The sequence below is a fragment of the Xenopus laevis genome, chromosome 4S, assembly GCF_017654675.1.
Source record: "Xenopus laevis strain J_2021 chromosome 4S, Xenopus_laevis_v10.1, whole genome shotgun sequence".
In the NCBI taxonomy this organism is placed as follows: Eukaryota; Metazoa; Chordata; class Amphibia; order Anura; family Pipidae; genus Xenopus; species Xenopus laevis.
In genome coordinates, this window is record NC_054378.1 from 61,935,577 (window position 1) to 61,962,811 (window position 27,235).

Consider the following 27,235-nt stretch of genomic DNA (forward strand, 5'->3'; position numbering starts at 1 on the left):
TTCTGGATAAAAATGCTGCTTTTTAGGAAAATATGAAATATCTTGCTGACTTTTGTGCCCAGCCCTTTGTCCTTTTACTACATGAAGCCTGTTGCTTGGTTTACATAACATGAAGCAGCTTACTATTTTTCTGTTTCTTGCTCCTCAAATTCTACTGAGAAACTGCAAGTGCCATCTTAAATCTGGCAAGTTCTCTTGGTTTAAAAGGGATTTTTAATACAATTTTGCCTGATGGAAGCAAATTTCCACTATTGCAGTGATTTCCTATTTTCAGTAGTGTTAAAGAAAGCTATGTGTTGAGTTGCAATTTTTCTGTTTGCTGCCTTCTACGCCGTTTGGTTGTACCAGAAGCCATGCTGACTGGCATACCAACATAGAGAAACTCCTGTTTCCTCAACAAGCTATTGGTGCAGGCTGGACATGTCCTGATTAAGCATTCTTTTTAAATTACATTTTCATATCTATCTCTTGTGTGCTTAAAATTCTTATGCATCAGTTCTAAAAGTAACTGGCAGTTTTTCTTTTTGGTATTCACCTAGGGACCACCTATAATCTTGCTTTAGCTAGTATGCCACTTTAAGAAATTGACTATCACCTTCTCAGTGCCAAGTTCAAGTCTCCCTTCTCTTCACATGCTCTGGCTCTTGTTATTGTTTTGACAGAGCTAATTATCCCCTGCATGAAGAAACCCTACTCACTTGGCTTTGGTAATAGGGGACTTTTCTGGTTTTCGTCTCACCTTTCCAACTGCTGTTTCAGTGTTTCCTTCTGTATAAACTATTCATTTCCTATTCTAAGCTTGCTGACTGCCTCTTAACCTGCTGCTTCCCTTAATGTTAATAATGCCTCAGTAATACCAACTAGCATGAAACTAAATTTCCAAATTTTTTACACAAAGTACAACAAAAATCTCTAGTGGGCCCTTATTTGACCACATTTCCTCTATATTGAGTACCACGTGTAGCAACTTTTTGGGCAATTTAAATGTATTAACCCATAATGCTACACTACTTATAAAGGATTATTTATTTGCAAGTGCAGTGTGCAAAGTGCAATTTTGGACACACAGGGGCTCATTTATCAACACTGGGCAAATTTGCCCATGGGCAGTAACCCATACCGACCAATCAGTGCTTGGCTTTCTTCAGGCAGCTGCAGGTAGAACAATGAATGCAACAATCTGATTGGTTGCTATGGGTAACTGCCGATGGGCAAATTTGCCCAGTGTCTGTGGCTGTTTTTTTTTTTTTTTATGAATGCATTCTGCAATATTCCAAGACTGTAGAACCTAAACTCTATCCTATTTTGAAAGAGTCCCTGGGTTTTTGGTTTTTCACGATACTTACTTCTCCTTGCAGTTAAAGGGAAGTAACGAGTGAGACAGCAGCTGTTGGATTCCTGTCTTCTCCCCTTGGTGGTATCACTAGCAATTCAATTTAGCTAGCAGTTTTCTTTGGGATATATCTTCCCTTTTTTATGTATAATATTGTTTTTTTGTATTAGTTTTTTTAATTACATTTAAACAAGTGTAAAAATAAATTCACTTTTGTCAGCACTTGTCACTTTATGAATTATTTTCAATGTATTTTAAAGTGTTGATTTATTAATATGCTGTGAGAACAGGGCACTTGTTGAATTCACCATTGGAGGGTTCTCTCTCCTTTATTCCAAATATTAGAGTGGTAATGGGATCATATAAAAATGTGGAGACAGTAAATAGAACTAGTCACATGATTTCCACAAAATGAATAGCTCCATGAAATCATTAAATGGGATGATTTTTTAGCAATGCAATACAAGACTTCCAGCCAAATGATTAATCTATTTAATGCCAATTGTCCAAGTACTATTCAAATGATAGAATCAACCCTGGCACCTACGAACAGTGTTTTGCTATTGTTATTAAGTTCTACTTACCTTTTAATCCCTGTTTCTTGCAATTTGCGACACAGTTCTATATTTTGCTTCCAACAGCTCTGTTCCACCCTTCCCAAAAACAATCCTTATATTATTTCCTGATACTCGCAGTACTTTGTCTAGAAGGTCACACTTAATTGAGGGCTCAATCGGTGGAAGTTTGTAACTTATTTGCACAATTTCCCTGTCTTCCGTCTTAATAGCTGGAACTGGGCACCAGATCTTCAATTATAATTCATTACAGTTATCCAATCATTATCTCTCTTGAGGAAATCATTAAAATAGGGATATTAAAACAATCTGTAACTGTTCTTGAAAGAAGAATTGACATTTCTGACCTAGATATTATAACCTTTATAGTTCTACTTATTTCTGTGTATTCAGGCTCTCTGATATGTGTGTTTGTTTTTAAACGACGAAAGAATATGGATAAACGAGCGATGTTCCAGATATGATTATTTTTCAATGTATATTCCCTGTAAGAAACTGCATTTGTACATCAGGGCAGCCATTTTTAATCAAAGTGCCCCATGCTATAAAGTAATTTGGACACTGGGCCCTACCAATACGTAGAATAGGACCCCCCAAAAAAAAAATGCCATTTGCAGCCATTGTGATGGTCCTGGTCTGCCACACTCATATACCAGTTATGCCAAGCCCTGCCAATAATCAACCCAATATCCGACTACTCCCGGAAAGCATGATCACAACCTCTGAATACAGAGGTTCCCTCTTACAGTTCCCTCTAACACCAAAGCAAGCCGTGCCATACAGTTTCATACACAATCAGTAATGATAATGTAATGCTACCTTTGCTGTAACAAGGCGGGAATTAAGGAGAATTGACTAGCTGTAAATAAAAATGGTTTAGGGGTGGTTAGGTGGAGACTTCTCCTCATAGGCCTACAATGATTACAAACAGCTTCAACTACATAATAAGTTTAAATGAATGAGCCAGTGTTTGGAAAACATTCTCCCTCTGCTGCAGTCGAGTAGCTGGTAGAAATGACCTAAAGGTTATTCCTGCTGGTTTGGGATAAACATAAACATGGCATTCTCTCAAACCTCCGGTTCATTTTGTAGAATCCAGTGGCTCTGGGATGTCCTATGAAAAATAGAAATATCAGTGATGTGCAACTCCTTTTGCTTCTGTGTAAACAGACAATTCTAAATAATGCCTAACAACATACAGATCTGGACTTATAGAGCAAGATCTCAAATTAACAGATGAAGTGGATGATTTTCCATAAAATAGTACTACAGGTACCCGTTATCCGGAAACCTGTTATCCAAAAACCTCTGAATTACGGAAGGGCTGTCTCCCATAGACTCCATTTTATCCAAATAATCCAAAATTGTATAAATGATTTCTTTTTTAGTACCCTGTACTTGCTCCAAACTAAGATATAATTAATTCTAATTGGAAGCAAAATCAGCCTATTGGGTTTATTTAATGTTTACATGATTCTCTAGTAGACTGAAGGTATGACGAATTACAGAATTCAGAAAGATCCCTTATCCAGAAAACCCCAGGTCCCAAGCATTCTGGGTAACAGGTCCCATAATTGTTCTATTGTACCACTATGGGGACATTATATTACTATATATTTTTATGTATTTTTGTTGCATGGTGCTGGAGTCAAGAGTTTTCTAATCTACAAATTCTTGCTAACTGTTTCACCCCCTACCCAAAAAATAACATTACGAGGGTCACTAACATTTTGGCAAAGCCTTTTGGTTTGGCAGACAATCCATGCTGCTGAATTTAAGCCTCTAAATTGTAGATAGTTAACCACAGAGTAGCCTTTTTATGATTTATATTTAAACCTCTACAAACAAGCAGCTGAAAATATAAGCACTGTAGACCCTTATAACTCAATGCCATTACAGCCAATCATGTTGAATAAATAATTACCTTTCTGGAATTTCTGGAAAGAAAGGATCTTGTCAAATGTAAAAAATTATTTTCTGTGTCACCCTGAATTGTTATTCCCAATTTGCATCTGGCATCATTGATTAGGTGGGATGTTGGAGTTCAGTGCTGCTATGTAATTATTATGCCAATATGTGATCTAATGGTTAACAGAGATTGTTTATCATTTGTATCAGTCTCTGGCCCAGGGAAGCTTATAGGCTCATGTCCCTGTCACATAAAGACTAGGGTCAGTTAACCTGCTTTATGTATTCTTTTGTGGGAGAAATTCAGAGGAAACAAACACAGATATAGGGTGTATATACTTTACAAACTCCTTACAGATTGCGAGGACTAGGATAGAAAGGACACTACATCTGAATTGTGTACTCAGTGTAGTTGCCAATAATTAATGTCTGCATTGGCAGCACAGGGCTCCTTTGTGCACCTTTGTTGGGCAAGTTTGTTGTGCATATTTATGCCAGATTCATCAAATAAGATTGGTGGCAATGCTGCTTAGCACAACTATTTGAAAGTAAAAGGAACATGCCATTAATGAATGTTGTCAATATACAGTGCATTAAAGACTTGCTGTACAGTATGTCTATTGTACATGTTTCTACCCTTCATCTCCAAAGGGGCCTCATTAAAACTTTTGTAAAGATTGTTCCAGTTCTTCAATTTCTGGTCACCAGTCTTCTGTTTAAAGAAAAAAATCAGATTAGTTACTTGACCTGGAACTGAGATTGTAGGGTTTATTAACCAACCAACAACCAAGTGCTGCAAGCACTAATGACACAAAACTATACCAGAATACAATACACACAGTTTGCACTTGGCTCAGGCAGAAAGCAGCTGTGCTCCGTGCCTTTGGGTTAAGGTGACCAGATTTTCAGAGTGAAATCCGGGGACAGGGCAGACATTTTTACACCACGGCCACTGTACAAGACGCACCCCCACTAATCACTCCCCATTTTACAAATTTTAAATACACCCTCTGTGAATATATAAATGAACACAATGGCAAATCTGTGTATAATACCCCAGAACTCATAGTAGGTTGGCACAGAGATTATTTTATGTATAAATACCCCCAGAATTCATACTCATAGTAAGATGGTACAGAGATTATTTTATGTATTAATGCCCCAGAATTCATAGTAGGATTATTTATAGTGATGGGCGAATTTGCGAATTAGTGATGGGCGAATTTGCGAATTTTTGAAGCCGGCGTCCATTTTTTGGACACCGGCGTCCATTTTTTTTTAAACTGGCGAATTTTCTGGGCCATTTCGCGAATTTATTCGCCACAAATTCGCGCCTGCCGAATAAATTTACCCATGACTAATTATTTCATGTATAAATACCCCAGGACTCATAGTAGGTTGGCACAGAGATTTATTCATGTATAAATACCCCCAGAATTCATAGTAGGTTGGAACAGAGATTATTTAATGTATAAATACCCCAGAATTCATAGTAGGTTGGCACAGAGATTTATTCATGTATAAATACCCCCAGAATTCATAGAAGGTTGGCACAGAGATTATTTCGTGTATAAATACCCCAAAACTAGTAGGTTGGCACAGAGATTATTTCATGTACAAATACCCCCAGAATTCATAATAGGTTGGCACAGAGATTATTTCATGTATAAATACTAGCAGAACTCATATAGTAGGATGGCACGGTGGTAATTTCATGTATAATGCTCCAAGACAATACTAAATTATTTTGAGTGATATACACTTACAATTTACAGCAGAGGGGACAATAAGTGAAAACTTGGGTCTCCTTTAATGGTACATCAGGCCCAAGGCACGGTGAGCAGCATTGCTAAACACAAAGGAGTCCTAAGCATGGGGCTCTGCATTGTGGGCACAAACATGATGCTTTTTTGCAATTTATTCCTCTTGCCATTGACAAATGAGCCTTTGCACCATAGCACTTTACATGAGATAAAATTGGGTTAAAATCTGGTTAAAAAAAAAAGAGAATATAGAGAAATATAGAAAATATACCTTCCTTTTGATATGAGCTCATTCAGTTTGGCTTCTGAACTGGAACAAGGTGAGGGAGGGGTTGGATCACTCTGTGGGATGTGGGGAACATTGGTCATTGTAAACTATCATGGTTTCCTATAAATCTGTGAATTAAGGTATGTAAAAAAGAAACCAGGGTCGTACTGGACACTGGGAGAAAACCCAGTGGGGCCCCACTGGCCGAGACCCGCTTCCCATGGGCATTTTAGATTGTGCTCCCTGCACCCGGCTGCGGTGTTGTGGCTGGGTCGGGGCCCATAGGGATGGTGGAGGGGTGGCCCAGGGGGTGATGTGTGGGCCCCGATGCTGCAGCCCTGGTGGGCCTGGACCCCCTGTCCGATGCTGAAAAAAATATATTTCTGGAAGTTGAGATAGTTTTCATATACAGTCTCTTTTCTATATAACTGCAAATCAAATGAGCTCATGTCATTAAGGGGGGTATAATTCTCTTTCAACATTTGTGCCCAGTTGAATATTTACTTTCACAAAATATAATTTGATTCTCTAGTACCAGTGTTTACTATCTGCTAAAGTACAGCTGCCATGTTTATAAGATGCCTGTGATCTTTTTCAACTGTATTACATGCATATTCTTAAATATTTAATTTGGATTCAGTGTAGTTGTGTAAAGATACACAGGATCTGAGCCTAGAACCATTTTATGTTACAGTTTGCTTAGGAATTAACATTGTCTTTACTTTGTATTTTTTTTTATTTCAGCTTTGCATACACCTGTCTTTCATTTTACTGCAAACTCTGTGTGACGAAGAAAACATTAAAACGGGTCCAGCTAAAGATGTAAGGGATATACTGTACATTAAAGTTTGAACAGTTGTTAATACTTTAGTGCATAAAGATAAAGTAAGAGGCAGATGAATCAACAGTGTCCTTTTATTGGGGTAGTCCATCTTGAAGTACATTTTTAGTATTATGTATACAGTGATATTCCGTGACAATTTGTAATTAATCTTCCCGATATAATTTTTAGTTCGCCAATAATTTAGCTTTTTATTTAGCAGCTCTCCAGCAGCTATCTTTCTTTCTGCTTAGAAAAAAAGCATATACAGGTATTGGATCCGTTATCCGGAAACCCGTTATCTAGAAAGCTCTGAATTACGGAAAGGCCATCTCCCACAGGCTCCATTACAATCAAAAAATTCAGATTTGTAAAATTGATTACCTTTTTCTCTACAATAATAAAACAGTAACTTGTACTGGATCAAGTGGTGCCTAGGTGTTTATTGTCCCGATAGATCGTAAGATCCAAGAAGACTATATTGTCTTTGCAAATTTAACATTTAAAATGGATAAAGGGGTCTAGCAAATTGAGTAACATTGCAGGCCGTCTGACAATGCGGCTTGTGCCATCATTCTGTGACCGGCCAATATACTTGGACTCTTAAAGTAGAAGCAAATACAAAAGTTAAAAAACCCCTACCCCCCTACCCTACATAGACCCCCCTAGCCTAAGTGTTAACGCGGGCAAATGCCCCTAACTTTTTACTTACCCCTCAGTGCAGATTCAGGCATCGGAGTTCACGGACGTCATCTTCAGCTGCTTCGGTAATCTTCGGAATGAGACCGGCTCTTCTGCAATTTTCGGGAGTTTCAACGCATGTGCAGTTGTCATGAAAAAGAAAATTGCTTCAACTGCGCATGCGCCGTTACTCTGGTCTCATTCTGAAGATTACTGAGAAAGACAAGAAGATGGCGCCCGTGAACTCTGATGCTCTGCACCGAGGGGTAAGTAAAACGTTAGGGGCATTTGCCTGGGATAACACATAGGCTGGGGGGAGGAGGGAGGGCTTTTTTAACTTTAGGGTTTGCTTCTCCTTTAATGTGTGTAATTTGCTGTAACCTATATGTTGGCTGGGCTATGGCTGAGAAGCACTCTTTGCAAATAGTGTGGTGTATGTTACTTTGGTTACTATGAATACTACAATAGTCTTCGTCTGTTTGCACATGTGACTCCACTCAGTCACCCTCCCCCTTTTATTGTAATGATCGATCTATGACTGAGCCTGGTGGTCTTCTGTTCTCTTTCATAACTGTTTCTGTGGGTTGGGCACTCATTTATATAACCAAGTGGCTGTTTTAGGTTGTGGGATACTGGTGTGTTTGGGATGTCTTGAAAAAGGTCTTCTTAGCAGGATTGAAACAATGACAATAAATGAAAAATGTTTTCACTCATTCATAAGTCCCACGAGTGCTGTTATGAAGAATGCTTGGGACCTGGGGTTTTCTGGATAACGGAATAATGTAAACATTAAAAAACCCAATTGGCAGGTGTTGCAATAAGGATTAATTATATCTTAGTTTGGATTGAGTACAAGATGCTGTTTTATTATTACAGAGAAAAAGGTAATCATATATAATTACCCACCTTTCTCGTGCTTTAATGAATGCGGTCATTAATCTGGTTTTTGAGATATTAGAAGGGTCATTGAAACCAATGAGGATGGTAAATGCATAAACAGCCTTTATCTTATGTAAATGACTCACAGACCTGTTGTTAAATGTTTGACTACATACCTTCACAGCAGAGTTTATGATAAATTTGACACCTTAGTGGTCTTGACTCTTGCATATTTTTATATAACAAGCTTTCTGCATTACTCAAAATGCAATTCTGGAACAAGCTTACATCAATACAGGAAGTCAAAGGTGCTGACTGCAAGAGCTTACACTTTAATTCACATTAATAATACTGGAGTTTGTAAAAAGCTGTTAAGTCTTAGGATGACTTACATTTTGACTGCACATATATATTAGATAGATTTTATTTTCCTCAAAATGTGCATGATCTGTCACACTAACAGATGTTAGTTGAGAAGCATCAGGAAATGGAAATCAGTCTGAATTCAAGTGTTTTCAAGACAAAACAACACAATAAATTTGGAAACAGGAAACAGGATTCAGAACAGTTCCATGGAAGTGCAGCATGCCCAACAGAAGGGCTTTCATTTGTTGCAAGAATTCAATCAGATGAGATGAATATTATGGTGCAATTAGTGAAGCTAATGGATCACAGTTTTGAAGGCGTTGAATAATATTTTCCTTTTGTTATTTCCAGTTTCTCCCTGTGAGAAGGATACAAACAAAAACAATGGAGACATGGTGACAGCCCTGTAAGAGATTGCATCCATTAGATTTTTTTTTCACAGATTTTACCCTTTAGATAATTTACCGCAGTGCTTTGATTTTAGGAAACCAATTTTGACAATACTTTGGTTAACCACTTAATGGTTAGGAAGCGGATGGATGACGGATACAAGTTCGCTTTCATCCCAGAAGGAGCAAAGTAAGCGAAATACATTTAAAAGCAAACATCTATGGATTTACAGTACAAAAGTCTAGTCATGAAAATAATACTGTTTAGACATGTGGTGCTGATCCGGAGGCTGTTCTAAAGAATGGTTGATTAAAGGTTTTGAGTGTATTTTCTGTGCATAGTGTTTGGAGGTGAATACTAACACAGTTAACTCACTGGGAATAACAAAGCCATGGCAGCTATATTGCCATAATTAGATTTTACTTAAATAGTTCTCACACAATTGATAAATGAGACAAAACAGCAATGTTCTGAATATTAATGAGCCACATTTGGGAGATATCTCCATTTCCAAAAGAAAGACAAAAGGAGCATTGCATGCATATAAGGAATACTGTATGTTTAAAATCCATGTTGGTTGTATGTAGGGTTGCCACTTGGCCGGTATTTTACCAGCCTGGCTGGTAAAAATGATGGTTGATCCCAATGTTATTAATAGGGAAAAAAGATAAATATATAGGAAGGCCGGTATTTTTTCCCAGAAATGTGGCAACCCTAGTTGTATGATGATCTAAACCCACACTGACTAATGATATTCCAGTCCCTTCAGCAAATTCCTTTGGTAATTGTGATGGTCACTTTCATTAAATCCATTCATCCAAGCACGCTACTATGTAATCTGGAACTACAGATCACTACTAACTTTAGAAGATCTTTGTTATGGTTGGAACACACTCAATTTGCATAGTAATGAAGGAGAAACTGGTTAGTTGTAATAGAGTAAGCCAATCTACGGGTAATACTTGTATTAAAATACATCCTTTCAGCTCCAGACACTTGGTGGGAGGATACTTGTATTTAATTACTACTAGCAGCTGTCTGGTTTTCCGACTTAAAGATACTGTACCTTGACATGAAGATTTAATTTCACTTTTCATATTAACCTACCCCCCTTGTTTTTCTTCATATGCTGTATTTTGTATGAATTGTGTGCCCTTCCTGAGTTTAGGACTTTCTGAAATTAGATTTTAGTCTTTTTATGTGGTGTTTATATGCATCTGACAAGTCATTTGTTAGCAATACTTCATACAAATGAGTAGCTATTTTTTTAGTGCCTCTCGTATTCATTTTAAGATTAATTATTATATTCGACGCAGACTACACACATTCAGTCTTGCTGCTTTGTTTTGGTTTAAAAAGCTATTTTTTTTCCCCATAACCTAATGCAGATCTAAGGAAACCACTCTTGTGTTTGAGTTTGAAAGCTGCCCACATTCGCTACAAGTTCATAATGCTTTCTGGAAATCTGGAAATGAAATACCAGGAATGTAGAATTTGGGCAGATTTATTTGAACAATGCACACATACATATTAATTGGAATAATGCTGCCGCAAGTAAAAGTAGATGTGATGGACTTTACAAAGTAGTAACTAATAATGACATCAGCTGATATTTGTAACATACACAAAGCTGATAAACACCAATCACATTTACAAAGGGCAATTATTCCACATCTGGACTATATTACAGAGGCCGTTTCACCTTACCTATTCAAAATAACATGTAGTTGCAAGATAGATGGAAATGAGATCATCATAGTAGAGCTTTAAAGGAGAACCAAATCCTAAAAATGAATACTGCTAAAAATGCCATATTGTATATACTGATCTTATTGCACCAGCCTAAAGTTTCAGCTTTTCAATAGCAGCAATGATCCAGGACTTCAGACTTGTTACAGGGGGGGTCACCATCTTGTAAAGTGTCTACGGCATTAAAGTCAATGGGCGTCCGAATAATTTTGACGTGCAATAATTTTTATGCGAGCAACAATTTTTATGCTCACGACAATTTTTACATACTCTTTTGTACAAAGTCAAAGTCAATGGGCGTCCGAATAATTTTGACATGTGACAATTTTGACAAGCGTCAATTTTTACATTCACGACTCTTTTGTCCAAATGCATTAAAATCAGTGGACTTCAGAATAATTATGACAATTTTTTACAAGTAACAATTTTTTTGTCGCAGCAAATTTTCCCATGGCGCATCGTCTATCACTATTGGTGAGCTAAGCTTAGGGGTCGTCGCAAATTATCAAACAGAAAATGAGGTTGGCATGTAATATAAGCTGATGCTACAAGGCTGATTAATTAAATTCTGATGCTAATTGCACTGGTCTCTGTGCTGCCATGTAGTAATTATCTGTATAAGTATCATATTGTGACATTTATTTTATTTGTGTACTGTATAAATATATGGGCTTAAATATTTAGCATAAAGCATTAAAATATGAGCTAAATTAGTGATTTTTTTTAATTATTTTTATATATTGGTATTTAAAAATACCATATCCTAGAGTATCTAATTTATTGACCGGACAGTTGTTTTTAGTTTTACCTCTACTAGATATACCATGACCTGGATGAATGAAAATCTTCATAGTCAATTTACTGACTTGGTTTTTTTTATCTGTTATAATAAGACAGACCCTGTAGCAAGCATAAATTACACTGTTTACACTGCAAATAATTCACTTTACAATATAAAATGTAATTCCTGAACCAGCAAGTGTATTTTGTTAGTTGTAATATTGGTGTGTAGGCACCATCTCAGGTCACGTGCTTTCAGAAAGAGCCATAACTTTAGGATGGAACTGCTTTCTGGCAGACTGTTGATTCTCCTACTCAATGTAACTGAATGTAAAACAGTGGGACCTGGATTTTACCATTGAGTGTTGTTCTTATATCTACCAGGAAGCTGTTATCTTGTGTTAGGGAGTTGTTATCTGTTATTGCTCTGTTGGAGGGGGAAAGGAAGGGGGTGATATCACTCCAACTTGCAGTACAGCAGTAAAGAGTGACTGAATTAATACCAGCAATAAAATAAGTCCCAAAGACAGTAAAGGTAGTGTTAAAGTCAGGCAACGCTAAACAACAATAAGTGGTTTTCTGGGTTGTTTGGGAGCCTTAATTCAAAATGCACAGTTATACAATACTGAATTACTGTACATTAAGTTTTTAGGTTATAAGGTAACAGGTTTACCTTTAAGGTTAAGATTTAGCATTTTTCATATATGGATGTTTCTTATGGCATTTATATATCTGGTACCCTTCCACATGTTATACCGTCAACCTTTAACAAAGGTTCACCACATTTGCTCTTGCACAAAATGCCATTTGTGTCTGTTTTGATGCACAAGGTGCAACTTAGACACCAGCAAAATTTCCCATATTACAGATTGCGCTTGTGCTAGTAAATGAGCCCTATAGATTGCAGGCCTCCCCTGTGATTCATGACCTTATTCATCTCTACTTTACAGAAATATCCTTACAGTAGTATAATATGTTGAAAATCAAACCTTACTATTAAAAAAAATTACATGGGCTGTAAGGATTTTTATCTTTAGGAACATCAACACTAAATAAACATGAATTAGCAAAGTCTCATAAACAAAGGTTTAAAATTGAAGACCACTGTATCTTTCTGACTTGGTATGAGTTTATACACTGCACCACTTGCATCGAATAACATTCAGTGTATAGTTGTATTTAGTTCAGAAGAAAGTAAAACAGTATTTGGACTGTGCTTAAATTGAGTTACTTGTGGTTACTTCCCAAGAGTTTGTGGCTTTTAGGAGCCAAGATGAAAGGCTATGATAAATAGTATAGCACATTAAACATGTAGGAGAGGATAATACTAGGACTTTTCATCAGCATTCTGATTGGATATTTCTAACGTGTTCTAAAAGAAAAAAATGTTTTCATTAGATTACCTTAAAATAACAAATTTTTTTTAAAGTAATAAAAATGTCTTTGAAAGAACATTAATTGCCTTTCTGTTTTAAAGAAAGTTCTTGGTGGTGGTTATATAAATATTTCTAATACCAGTTTTCAGGGGGAAAAATAACATGTAACGAAACATTGTTCAAAACTGGATATTAAAAAAGGCCCAAATTAATACAATCAATATAATAGGAAAATAAAATATTTGAAGGCTTATGTTAAGTGCCATCCTTTAAACCTTAAATGCATGTTTCACAAAGAAAGATAATTGGCATCCAAGGTCTTTTTGCCCTTTAAACAAAATAAAAAATTATCCACACAACACACAAATGATATTTCTCTGGAGACTTTAATGGATTTAGTCTGTAGGATTTCCTTCCCTGCGACATTATCAGAAGGAATTACGAAGCATTATTGAAACTGGTCAATGAGATTTGACAGCACACTTTTCTCCCTCTTTTGCCTATACAAAAGGGCCGCACGCAATTCTCTGAAACAGGAAAGTGTTGTCTAGACGTGACCCTTTGAAGTTTGTTTTACCTCCATCTTTAAGTCAAATGAGTTGGGTTCTTTGTACTTTCCATTGCAAGTGCTTTGGGGTTGTTGCTGTAACTATTGTAAGTATTTACTGTACTGGTCAGCACTCATGGATAGGAAACTACTGTATGAAAGTGGAATTCCTTTGTAATGAACTCCGTTTCAAACATGGGTGGCCTGCGCTTGAGGTTTGATTCAATCGGAATGGAATTATGCAAACTGTATGGAACAGGGATTCAGTGGATTTCTTTTAATGGCATGTGAAACTTTTAAAATTTGGACCAAATGCACACAAATGCAAACGTACAGCCTTTTTTTTTTTTAAAATCTGTTTTTAAAACGAATAAGGCTGGTCCTAGGCAGTTTTTCCTTTTACTGCAACAATGTTTGCATTGTTTGAAATGTATTTTAATCAACATAGGAGTCCATTTACTAAAGCGCGGTAAATTTGATATATATGTTTCCGCATGTTTCTGTCAAAATATTCGCAGCGACTAAGTTTACTAAACAGCGATGTGCTCAGAAGTCATTGCGATCACTTGCTGTAACTACGTTAATGAACCAGCTTACGTTAGCAAACCTTTCTGCCAATAGAATCATATGAACAAGAAATCATACCAGTCAATCTCTTTGCATCATGTGAATGCACAGTTTAATGTAGCCAATCACAATGAAACCGAACCCCCTGCCAGTAGGATCATAAATTTACAGAAATCAAATATATAAAAAATATTTACAGCCGCTGCCAATAATATGCCTCTGAGCTGAAACTGCTGCTGTTGCAGCAGATAGAAGCAGAAGCCAAAACATCCTATAAAATGTTGGGGGAACAATATATAGGCTTTTGACAGATCTACCAGCTGACCCATTCCCTTAACACAGGCGATGAAATGGGAAGAGACCCTCCATCAAGAACTACCAATAGAAACTTGGGAGAATGCTAGAAGGAAAGTAGAAAACAATGTTTTGATATCACACTCCAAGTAAACTGCATAGATGGTTCTCTACCATCCCACAACATTGCTGGAGACATTGTGGGATGACTGGGTTACTGCCAAATATATGTGGCAGTGGCACTGCCCCTCAATAACCTTGTTCTGGAAATCCGTAGAAGACACTTGACTTTACCACTAAGGCTCAACAGAGGTTGCACAACTACATCCTAATAGCTTATAGGTTGGTGATTACCCACCACTGGAAAAAGCCACATCCCCCAACACTATTAGATAATAGTAATCCCCAGGGTAGTGGATATGAGGGAATGGTGCATATGACAGCTAGTATACGAGACACCTCCCTTGATTCCATAAGGTATGGACCAGATGGGACATCTTCACCACCACAAATATGTACAAGGAACTGGCCTAGTAATGCCTGGATCTCCACCAAGGTTAGGCTACACTGGACCCATATGTACCAACCATTGAATACATCACCCAGGAAGCCCTGCAATCACAAAGTCTTTAATATAGTTGACTCCATGTATCAATGTTTATTTTCCCAACACATGGTTCCTATTTTGCATATAGCCTTGACTTCATAGGGTGAATTGTACTATTAATTTGACTTGACATGCAAATTATAACCATTCCTATGCTTTACCTCTACCGGACCTGTACTAGTTACTGAACTTTACTATATGCCCCTGTCATTTTTCTGTTTTATGTAAAAAAAAAACTGTTAAAATCTAAATAAAAACAAAGTTACAAAAAAGGGGTAAAATGGCATGTCTGTATAGAGAAAATTTTACCATGTTTACAACACTTTTTAAAATTTGCCAGAATTACAACAAATCCATTACCATCTGTGAAGTTGTCATGCGTGCAAAATTTTAAAGGTTTTACATTTTAAGAACTGTGTACTTACCTTCATTTATGTGAATTCCCCCCCAGAGTAACCGCGTGAGCTTAAGTGCTGTACCCATTAATTGTACAGCACTGTGGATCATGTTGGCACTTTATAAATACATAATAATTTCATATGAAGAAATAAAAGATTTAAAATGAAAATAATTTAATTCTACATACTTTTTTAATGTTATAACCATTTTTTTTATTGCAGTCAGTATTAATTCCCAATTTTGATTGATCAGCGATGTTGTTCTTCTAATGCAGACATTTTTAGCAATTTTGGGTTGAAAACCTTACCTCTTTGTGGTCCATCATTTAGAAATTCCTCCAACACTCCGGTTTATAAAAGGATTACGGTTTTATACTAAGATACTAAGCACATGCAGAAAAGCCACAACATCATTACACCTTTCAGGAACACTTAATCAGGAAGACATTTTCTGAATAGTTATTAGAGATGAGAAGAAGTCTTCACAAACTGGTCATTCATAGATCACCTCTTCTTCATTTCCACTGGCACCCTTGCTCTAGGGCTCCAGTAAATTGCTAATGTTATCACCGTGGTTGGTTCTACAGCATTTTGCTTTTATGATTGGATGGCAATTTATGATTGGGCTGTGACATACACTGCCAAACAACGGAAATACATACAGTGAGATTACAGCTTACATTTAAATGGAGAGTTGAACAGTAACAAATTGGGGCTCGTTTATTTAAGGGACTAAAGGATGAAATATTGCTCAAGAGAATCAGTTCGTGGACCCCCCATACAGCTTTTAATGTCCCTATAACTGAAAAGATCAGGGTCCATATACAAAAATTATGAAGTGTTGGCAGTTTGGCAGGTTAAAATAGAGTTAAAAGGTTGAACTTGATGTGTCTTTTTTCAGCCTAACTTACTATATTACTATGTAAGTGGCAGCAGAGTGACAAGGGTTAAAGGAAAACTATACCCCCAAAATGAATAAGTTCGCAACAGATTACGCAATGGTACATACTACTAAAAAAGTATATGGTTTAATGGTTTATTTACATGAAGCAGGGTTTTACATATGAGCTGTTTTATGCAATATCTTTTTATAGAGACCTACATTGTTTGGGGGGTATAGTTTTCCTTTAACAAAGAAGTACCTCCTGGGGGGTTACATTTTTATTGTATCTTATGTAAAATAGCTTAGTCCAAAAAATAAAAAAACTGTTTGCTGGATTCATGTTTAGCTTTGTACGCCAACTTTTGGTCAAGCTTCCCTTATCTAAAAGTACTATAAAAAAGGCAACAGGCTATAATAGTTATAGAAGTTTTCCGAACTTAGAATAACAATTTTTATTCCAATCAACCAGGCTGGGTCTCATGTCCAGTGCTTTGAGCAATTCTAACAGAGGCTTTTCAGGCCCATAGTTTACCAATGTAGATGTGGAATTGTGTCAAAGCCGTTCAGATATTTTTATTTTATATAGAATAAGAAAAAGGTGAAACATGGCTGTTATAGCCTTGATATGAACACCCTCTGAGTCACCCAGAGTACTGAGAGCAGAACCATGCTTAGAGAAGTACTGTAATAGTACCGTAAAAGGCATTTAGTGCCAGTACCAGCTAATTGATTTATGTTCCCCTGATCAGTACCTCTGTTGTGAGGTTCAGAACTTGGCAGTTTGAGACAAGGTGATAATGCATACCAAGATGCTCTTCAAAATCATAGCCAAATTATAAATGGCAGGTTAATATCTTAGTAACAAATTTGTTTGGTAGTCATGGGTATGTACCATCTGGGAAAAGAAAGAATATATACTCTAGAATCACTGGGATTTTCTGTGTTTATTTAACATAGTAAACATGTTATAAATGTTGGAGGTCTAAAAATCTTGAACTCCTTTTAAGGTGAATAATGCCACTTACACATAGGAGTTCCATCCTGCATTTCTTGTGATGGACCTCTCCTTTGTTCCAATGCAGGGAAGCACAGGATAAAACACAGCCCAGTATTCCAGATTGTAGCATACTAACACAGACTCATCCATGCGCCTAACACCCATCAGTGTAAGGGCACTAAGAGAGAATTGCACATTTTTGCATTATTAAAAAAGATATGGCATTGGATTCGATTTGTTGGGGCTATAATCAGACTACATATTCTGTTATGAATGTCTAATTTGAAAGGTATAACTTGAACTTTAACTCCATATTCTTCTACTCAAACAAGGCTCTTTTGAGTCCATATCTAGGGGGGCTGTTTACACAAATCTCTTCATAGAATCCCAGAGCCATTTCCATTTATAATAGCCTAAAGCACATGAAATAATGAATTCAGTGGCAATTTCATATAAAATACCAATCAGAATAAATTTAATGCCAGTTTTACATTCAATACCACATAATGACAATAAATAAATACAGTACCAGTTCCATACAGCGTCAATTCCATATATTATGCCCTCAGCACATGTACATACAATAGGTTTAGCCTTCCCAAGCATTCATTAAAATTCACCCATGTCTTGTGCCATTAGGGCAGGGCTGTGAGTAAAAATCAGTGCAGTTAGGTAGCAAAAAAATAAAAGGATCCCACATATAAACGTGCTACACTAGAGGTCAGCCCCCCCCCCTGTTTAAAAGAAAATATTGGTTGCCAGGGCTGTCCCCACAAGTTGAAAAAACATTGGTGGCCAGAGTTACCACTGCAAGTTAAAAAAAAGCAACATTAGTGGTTAGGGCCCTCCCATAAAAGTATGAAAAAAATGGTGGGCAGCCCAGCCCCCCCAAGTTAAAAAAAAATTGGTGGCCAGGGTCACCCCTTCAAGTTCAATAAACACCAATGGTGGCCAGAACCCCCCATAAAATTAAAAAAAAAAATTGGTGGCCAACTCCAAGTTGGTGGCCAGGGTCCCCCCCATAAACGTAAGAAAAAAAACATTGTTGGTCATGGACCATAACATAACAAAAGTTGTGCAACATTACCTTGAATGCTAGAAAAAAAATATGACAGAATATTCCTGTGTGCATTTTTTGCAGAAAAAAAGTTGCTTGCCAGAAAGAATCACAATTTTTCAATTATTTTCAATGAGGCTAAAAAAACTGAATGCTTTAATGAACTGGAAAAAATAAATACATAACTAAAGTTATTAGATACCATTCCCATTTATTTCTATTGAACCTTGCCAGGTTTTACTTGCTGACTTTTTGCAGGTTTTTCCCTTAATAAATACAGATTATTCAAGGTTCCAAAGATTATTCTGGAATATATTTTGGAATATATTAGAATTTCAATAAATCGGCTCATTAGAGTGATGATATTATGTACCGTTGGCCAACAAAGATGTCCTGTTAACAATTTTTTGAGTTGCCTTGGATTTCTGAAAGCTTTGGGCAATTTTATGAAAAAAATCGTAGGTTTCGATTGAAAAATCAGAAAAAAATTGGAGGATTTGGATTTTGCTAAATTTACTGATAAATAGGGGAAATGTTTGTTGCCTGATACTTAGGGGCAGATTCGAAGTTCAAATTTGAATTTTCTAATTCAAATTTTGAATTTCAAAAGGTTTTTATGGCCAAAACTGTCAAATTCGACTAAGTAATTGTTAAAATTCTATTTGAGTTTTTTTTTAAAATTTGAATTCGATTTTCGAAATGTATCATACATTGGCTCTTTAAGAAGTCGAATTTGACTATTCACCACCTTAAACCTGCCAAATTGCTGTTTTAACCCATGGAGGACGTCTTGGGATCAATTTGGAGTTGTTTACAGCCTTCTTGACTTCCGAGTTTTTTTCTGGAAAAAAACTCAAATTTAATTCAATTCAAATTTGATTCAAGTTTGTAGGTCGATTATATTCACCTGAGTACCAAAAATTTGATTTTTTTAAAATAAATTAGAGTTGGTTGAATTTTGAGTTCATGGGAGTTTAAAATAACTCCCATGAACCCGAAACGTGACCCTTGATAAATCTGCCCCTTAGTCTCCCAGTTTAATTCCCATCTCAATTCTTGACTGCTAAATTCGGCCAAATTTATTAAAAAAAATTCAAAGTGAAAAGTAAAAGCATGTAGGTACAAACTGTTTGTCTGTATATTAAGAAACAATTGTGAGTCTTATATGCTTTATGTATGACATACAGTTTCGGTTTGGCTCTGAATTTGAAGTAAGCAATACAAGAAAATTCCAGTTTGTCACTGTACTAAATAGGTAAACTCTTTCAGAAGGGCACATTTATTTAGGGAATTAGTGCTCAATCTAATATTTTGAAAGGTAAGTTTCAATTAATGTAATTGATGCTTCTTCTTGAATGAAATGTATTAATGATTTTGAGGCGTTTTATGCATTGGAGGACTTTAAAGCAAGATGATTCCAATTTTGAATCTCAAACTCTGTAGCAATTTTATTGAACCTCCAAGAATTGTGTAGTGAAAGGAAACGCTCAGAGACATCATACCTTCATCTGGTAGTGATTTGTCATTCACCATGTTTTGGGCTTTCTGCCAGGGCATCTGCTGCCAAACATTGGGAGACAAGGGAATAAAATGATTATCAGGAAGAGACTACGAAATTTAGTGAATGAAATAAACTTGACTCAAACTAAAGTTACAGTACAGAATATTTTCAGAACTCACACAGTGGGAGGCAAAGGTTTAAGGGCCTCAGGGAATAAAGCCAGATCCCACTGACATTTGAATGCTAATTAAACTTGTATTTCATGTTTCAGACCACCAGGAAAAGTGTTGCGTGTCCTGATAAAGGCTCAAGCGCTGAAGTCTCGTCACTTCTGCACCTTTACTCAGTCTGAATGCATCTGTCTTTTCAAATACACTAATATTCAGGGTTTTGCTTAATGAAGTCATCTTCCTTTATTGCTTAATGCTTTCCACAGCAAGCCTAAAATTATGATCTGAAGCAATAATTTGGATTGTTGTCTGGAAGCATTACCAAGATTTTCTTTGGCTCTGATGCCCCACCCATATCTGGGCTTATCATTGTATTAAAAAAAGAGGAGGGTCTGACTCAGCTCCACATGAAAGAGATACTGACACTTGAAATTTAACTTTTTTAAAAAAGGGACAGTCAAGTTGGTAGTCAGGTTTAGGAACTTCAGATAACACTTACAAAGGCAAATCTATGAGTGAAAAAAAACTAACGTGATCTACAGGTAACTTTTTAAGTAGATTAATATTTCGAAAAGTATTTTTTCCATGTCAATATCACTTTAAGTGCAATGCAATACAAGAGTTAACTTAAAGGGGTTGTTCACCTTCAAACTCTTTTTTTCGGTTCAGTTTACTTCACATAGTTAACCTGAAATAAAGACTTTTTCAAATTACAATATACTCTATTTTCTAATTGTGACTGTTTTTCTAACATTGAAGTGCAAAGTTGAATTTTCCACTTGTTTTCTCCATCTTTAATGGGGGAGGGGGGTTGAAGACTCTTTAAAGAGGTGTTTAATTTTTAGTATGTAATAGAATGGCCAGTTCTAAGCAACTTATCAATTGGTAGTCATTAATTATTTTTCAGAGTTTTTACATTATTTGCCTTCTTTGTCTGACACTTTGCAGCTTTGAAATGGGGGTCACTGACCCATCTAAAAACAAATGCTCTGTAAGGGCAAGGCCAGACGTGGTGTTTTTACTTTGCGTTTTTAAAAAAGCTCTTTGGGCGTAAATACACATAAACTGCACTACCACTGATACTAATGGAAAACACACTATGGCAATTCTCACAGGGAGCTTGCAAGCCGAAATCCGCCATGGGACACCAGTATTGGCGTTTTTTTAGCAGAAACGCCAATACATCAAGAAACTACCAACTCAATCTACTCTATGGGATCTGCAAGTTTGAGACCACACTTTACGTAAATACGCACGTATTTTAAATATGGAGTCCAAATCCTCACAAGATTAATGATGCATATACATTTTTACGGCGTATTAGGCCGGTGACATAATTACGTTGCATATTGACGATTATTCCTGCTCCATTTTGCATATAAATAGCTTTTCTATTTCTAGCCAGCGGAATAATGGGGAATGAGAACAATGAGAAGTGCATGTTGGGAAAAGAAACCTACGTGCTGAAAACGCATGAAAAATGCACTTTGACGGGTTACGTGTGGTTTCAGTGGCGTATTTACGCCAGAAGGAGTTTTTTTAAAAATGCAACATAAAAACGACACGTCCTTTTTCCCTAAGGCTACAAATGTATTGTTATTACTACTTTTTATTACTTCTGTTTTTATTCAGGCCCTCTCCTAATCATATTTTAATCTCTTATTGATGGCTGAAATTGCAAACTGGAGAGCTGTTGAATAAAAAGCTAAATAACTAAAATAATAGAAGTAATAAAAAATTCAAACTAAATGCAAATTGTCTCAGAATATCACTCTCTACATCAGGGGTCCCCAATCGTTGGGCCATTCTGAACTGGGCCGCTGAGCCTAGCCCAGAATTAACGTGGCGCACCGAATTGGACGCGGGCATGCCCGATTTTGACGCGCAGTTGCGACTGGCCCCACCGAACCCCCAACTCCTTCCCAACCCCCTCCCAACCCCCTCCCAACCCCCCCAGTCCATGCAAAACATTTTGCCCTTACACCGTTCCCTGGGCCAAAAAAGGTTGGGGACTGCTGCTCTACATCATACTTAAAGTTAACTCAAAGGTGAACAACCCTTTTAACAATTTGACGAGAATTAAAGTCAATGGGCGCCAGTGTTGGAATTGATGCAGGCGTCAACATTTTTTGACGCCAGCAAATTTTCGCTGCAATTTCGAGAATTTATTCATCGGCGGCAAAACGCAGAAATTTGACGCAAATTCGCAACTGCCAAATAAATTTGTCCATCGCTAGCTCTTACAATTGATTTAATAGTGGCTAATATGTAGCAACTAATTGTTTCAACTAAATGAAGCAATTTGTAACAGTTCAGATGCTCCTGGATCACTGAGCTGCCTGAAACACTGGAGACAGGAACATTAAACTTGATAACATTTTGGTAAAAAGGTAAAAAATAAAAGAGGGAAAGCAATTGAAAAAAGTCTTTGTTTATGGTGAATAATCTGAAAACAACTGAACTGAAAAAGGTGTTTGGAAGGTGAAGAACCCCTTTAACTTGCAAGTTTGAGTAAATTGTGGACATACTAACAGACTCTACTACTAAACTGTAGTAATGCATACACAGTAGCTATAAGTGAGTTACAGATGTTACAACTACGACAGGTCCAGTCAAACCTAGGTTTTTAAAATTCAAAACCTCCCATCACATCTAACTCTCTACTGTGCCCCAGCATCTCCTCCACCCACTTGCATCACTGCTCAAAACTTGCTCATTTCTTTAAAGGCAATTAGACAACACTACACTCAGCATACCATTATCCATCAGTTATAACTAACAGCTCAGATACATCTACATTACACAATTTCCCCTGCAACAGAAGAGGAAGCTAGCAAATGTCTGGTCTGCTCTAACCCCACAGCCTTCTCCGTTGACCCTATACCCTCTCCTTTCCTTGGCCACTTTCCAATACACTTAACCCTGCACTTATTCGACCGATTTAACCTTTCCTGTTTTACTTCCGCATTCAAGCTAGCACTAATCTCATTCTTGAAAAAAAACTAGCCATGACCTTGTTCTCCTATCAGCTTGTCTATTTTCTCTAATTCCTTTGGCCTCCAAAATGTTGGAAAGGGTTGTTTGTTACCACCTGGTCCAGAATTTCACTCAAACTACATTTTCATCCCCTTTGCAATCTTGGTTCTGCATGCTGCACTCAACAGAATATTCTCTTGTCAAAGTAACCAGTGACTTTCTAATGGCTAATAGTGATTGGCAAATAAATTTGCCTGATGTGAATTCATGGAGAACTTCCGCGTTCCTCCACCGGCGAATAAATTCCCAAATCGCCCAAGTCAAAAAAAAGAAGCATTTTTTCTGAAGTGAGGTTTTCAAAAAAAATGCTCTAAAAACTAGCAGAGCTGATTTTTGTTCAGTTTAATGTATGAAACAACACAATACATCCTAATATTTGCTTTTCTCTTTGGTTTATTTAGGTTTATTGTAGGTTTATTTTTTCATTTATTTCCTTATTTTATATGAAGGAGAGACCCTACACTTACTAATTGCTCCTGGACTTGGGCTTTGAAAATCCAGATCTCAAATTGGCAATTTATTTGATTTCCTTTTAACCTTCCTATATTCCATGTAGTATATTGACAATATAATTGTTAAGTTTCTTTGGCTATTATTTGACATGTGGCTGTTGGTATAGAGACCAAAAGCACATTCCAACTCTATCTGGGGAGTAAGGGAGGGATTTATACAACCAAAGTTCACAAATTTAAGGAAAACAATACATTATTGCTCTTAGTTTACTTATTTGTGGTCTCAAAACTAAGAAACCATCTTATGGCTACCTTGCTAAAATATGGACTTCTGTCTTCACAGGATCATAGAGAGTCTGCCAAATTTTTGCATGCAAGCCATGTTTACACAGCTTTCAAGAGGGAAAAAAAGAGAATGTCAGACCATAGTCAACAGCAGTGTCGAGGATAAATGCTCAGGTAGCTCTTTCTATTCACAGTTTAGTGTACATAGGGGAGCTAATCTGTTCTGTGGTCAAATGATGTATAGAAATGTTGACAGCTGAAGGTATTCTTAAAAATACATAATTTCCCTAACTCTATAAAGTAAAACTCCTCCAAAGGCTGATCTGTATTTGTTCTTGACATGTTCCAAACAATGAAGTGGTGGGTAGTGTAGTGCTATAATAACAGACTTCTGTGAACATAAAGAAAGGCAAGAGACATACAGTGCTCAATGCAATAATACCTCCTTAGACAATTTATCATTCTGACACGCACAAATTATAAGAAATGTGTCTTTTACACACTGCTGTGAAGAAAAAGCAACAGTTGTAAAAGCACGCATGAGTAGGACTATAGATGGATCTTTTAAAAACACAAACGTTACGGCTAAGTTACTTTTACTAACAACAAATTGTGATCTGATGCTTAGTTCACACTGTTGAAACAGTTTTCGTGTTTCAGTAAAGATCTATCAATCATCCAGCTTCAGTTGTATGCAATACGACACACATTTTCGTTTTCTATATTCCATGTCTCTGATGCTAAAATAAGAATGATACTGAATGTGTGCCTGTTGTGTTTTGCCCCACAAGTTTCCTAGTGGGGCACATGGGATTCCTAGGTAAATATTTTGTTATTCATTATTTCCCAGCTATTGCTATTGCATTCCGTATCTGGAAACCTTTATCCAGAAAATTATATACAAAATGAATAGGGAGGCTATTCCTTTGAGGTTTGGAAATGCAAAAATATTCTGTTATAGGAAGGCCATCTCTCACATTCCTTATTGGGCACCCACAGGGGATGTTTATGCCAGCTCTATTTATATTTGAATAGCTGGGGACCAAAATAAGAAACCCCTGTGGGTAGTGATTGGCGAATCTGTGCAGGTTCGCATTGCCAAAAAATTTGCAAATTTACTGCGAAATTCACGAAACGGCAAAAAATTTGCAAACCGCATTGAAGTCAATGGGCGTCAAAATACGTTTGATGGGAGCGACAATCTTTATACATGCGACTATTTGGTTCAAATGCAAATTAATTTTTTTGCACCGTGTGGCAACTTTTTTTTTGACGTTTGCTCCGGATTTTTCACCGGCAAATTGTCGCCACAGTTTTGTGAATTAATTCTCTTATAGGAAGTCTATCTCCCTTAGGGGCAGATTTACTCGAGGGCGAAGTGGCTAGCATCAATTAACTAGCGTTACCACCCACAGAGACATCGCTAAATAACGGGCACAGGCGTCACTTCGCTAGTGAAAGAGATAGACGCTAGAGATAATTCGCTCTCTTACAGCCTGGGGACAATTCGCTCTGGCGAATGGACGTTACTCCGTAAATTCAATTCAACTTTACCTCTTTCGCCAAACTTGCCTTCGCCTTGCCAGCTCAGACCAGGCTAAGTGCACTGGAGTGCATAGATCTTCCTCAATCTTCTTTTTCTTATATCATATTTTTTAGTGGGAAAAGTCCAAAAAACGCTGGCGTCTTTTCCTTTTTTCAGTGATAGGCTGCAAAAGTCCTTAAAAATATTTTTGGGTAACTGGGTTCCCCCATGCATTTTCTAACATATGGAACATTAACTATACAGTGGGCTCATGTGTAGGGCATTATAATAACTCTATTTTCTTTATTAAGGTTCTCTGGACTTGTGTAATGTAATGTATTTGCTGCAACATATACGTCCATCCAACTTTAAATTTCCTGCCATATGCAAATTAACCTGAGCTAAAGTCAATGGGTGTTCGATTAATTTTGACTTTGCGCGTGGCAACATTAATGTGTGTCAATTTTTTTTTGATGCGGCAGATTTTTTGTTGGCAGATTGTTGCCGCAGTTTCGCAAATTTATTCTCTATGTGGAATGGCAGCCATGACGAAACCGCGTTCCAGTGAATTAGCGTTGTCTGAACGAATTTCTAACCTGGCGAAGTGTAGCGATCGGTGCGAAGCGGTCGCTGGCGAATTTTTGCCCTCGAGTAAATCTGCCCCATAGAGTCCATTATAAGCAAATCATTATATATATATATATATATATATATATATATATATATATATATATATATATATATATATATGTTAGGATTTCCTTTTCTCTGTAATAAAACAGTACCTTGTATTGGATGGTAACTAAGCTGCATGAATCCATCTTGGTGGCAAAACAATCTTATTGGATTTATTTAAAGTTTTAAAGGATTTTTAGCTGGGGTAAGGTGTGGCAACCCAAATTACAGAAAGATCTATTATCTAGAAAACACCAGATCCCAAGCATTCTGGATAATATGTAAAAGCACTGACATAGGATATAATGGATATAGTGTCATCATGTTATATTGCCCTTAACTCATGGGCAAATGGAAATCCATGAATGACCAGGCCTCTGTGAGGCCAAAGTAAGTTAGTTTTATTTCAGTTTATTCATATATCAGCATATTCTAAATCTCATGGCCTAAGCTTTGATATTCAGAATGACAAACCTTTGTATTGTAGTTATTGTGAAGTAACCTGTGGTTAGCTCTAGTAAAAGCAATGTGCAATGGTCCTAGGGAGCCTGGAGAAACTGCTCTAATTACACTATGTACATTTTTCATTGTGTGGAGAACCTTTGCTTTTCCAAGTACCAAACAGTCAATCACATTCTTTATTTGGTACCTACAGGGGTTGCTTATGTTGCTCCCCAGCTCAAATTATATTTAAATAAGAAATCCCTCCCTTACTCCCCAGTAATACTAAGGTATGTGATTGACTATTTGGTAGCCCCTATGTGGAATGGCAGTCTACAAAATGCTCTGTTTGACAGTAACCTGGTTTATTTGCAACCAAAACTTGCCTCCAAACCAGGAATTCAAAAATAAACACCTGGTTTGAGGCCATCGGGAGCAACATCCATGGGGTTGGTGAGCAACATATTGGGGATCACTACCCAATTTATCTATGGATATCCAGCTTTATCTTCTTCATCTGCTCAATACTATTACTTCATTTTATCCAATTATATCCATTTCAGTTTTGATACAGTAAATGCAAGCTTTAGCTGATTGTCCTACAGTATTGTCTGTTATAGTGAGCAACAAAACACAATGTTATTATCATCCTTTAATGACATAGTGCCAACGTATTGGCACTGCCAGCTGTCTGGTCATGATTTGAATGAGAGAATGGATAGAAACATCAGTAATAAAAATAAAATAGCCTCACAGAGCAATAGTTATTTGGCTGGTGGGGGTCAGTGACCCCCTTTTGAATGCTGGAAAGTTTCAAAAGACGAAGGCAAATAAAAATTATAAGAATTAAAAAAATGAAGAATAATAGAAAATCTACTATCTGCCATTTTATAAATAACTAAGGTTAAATTA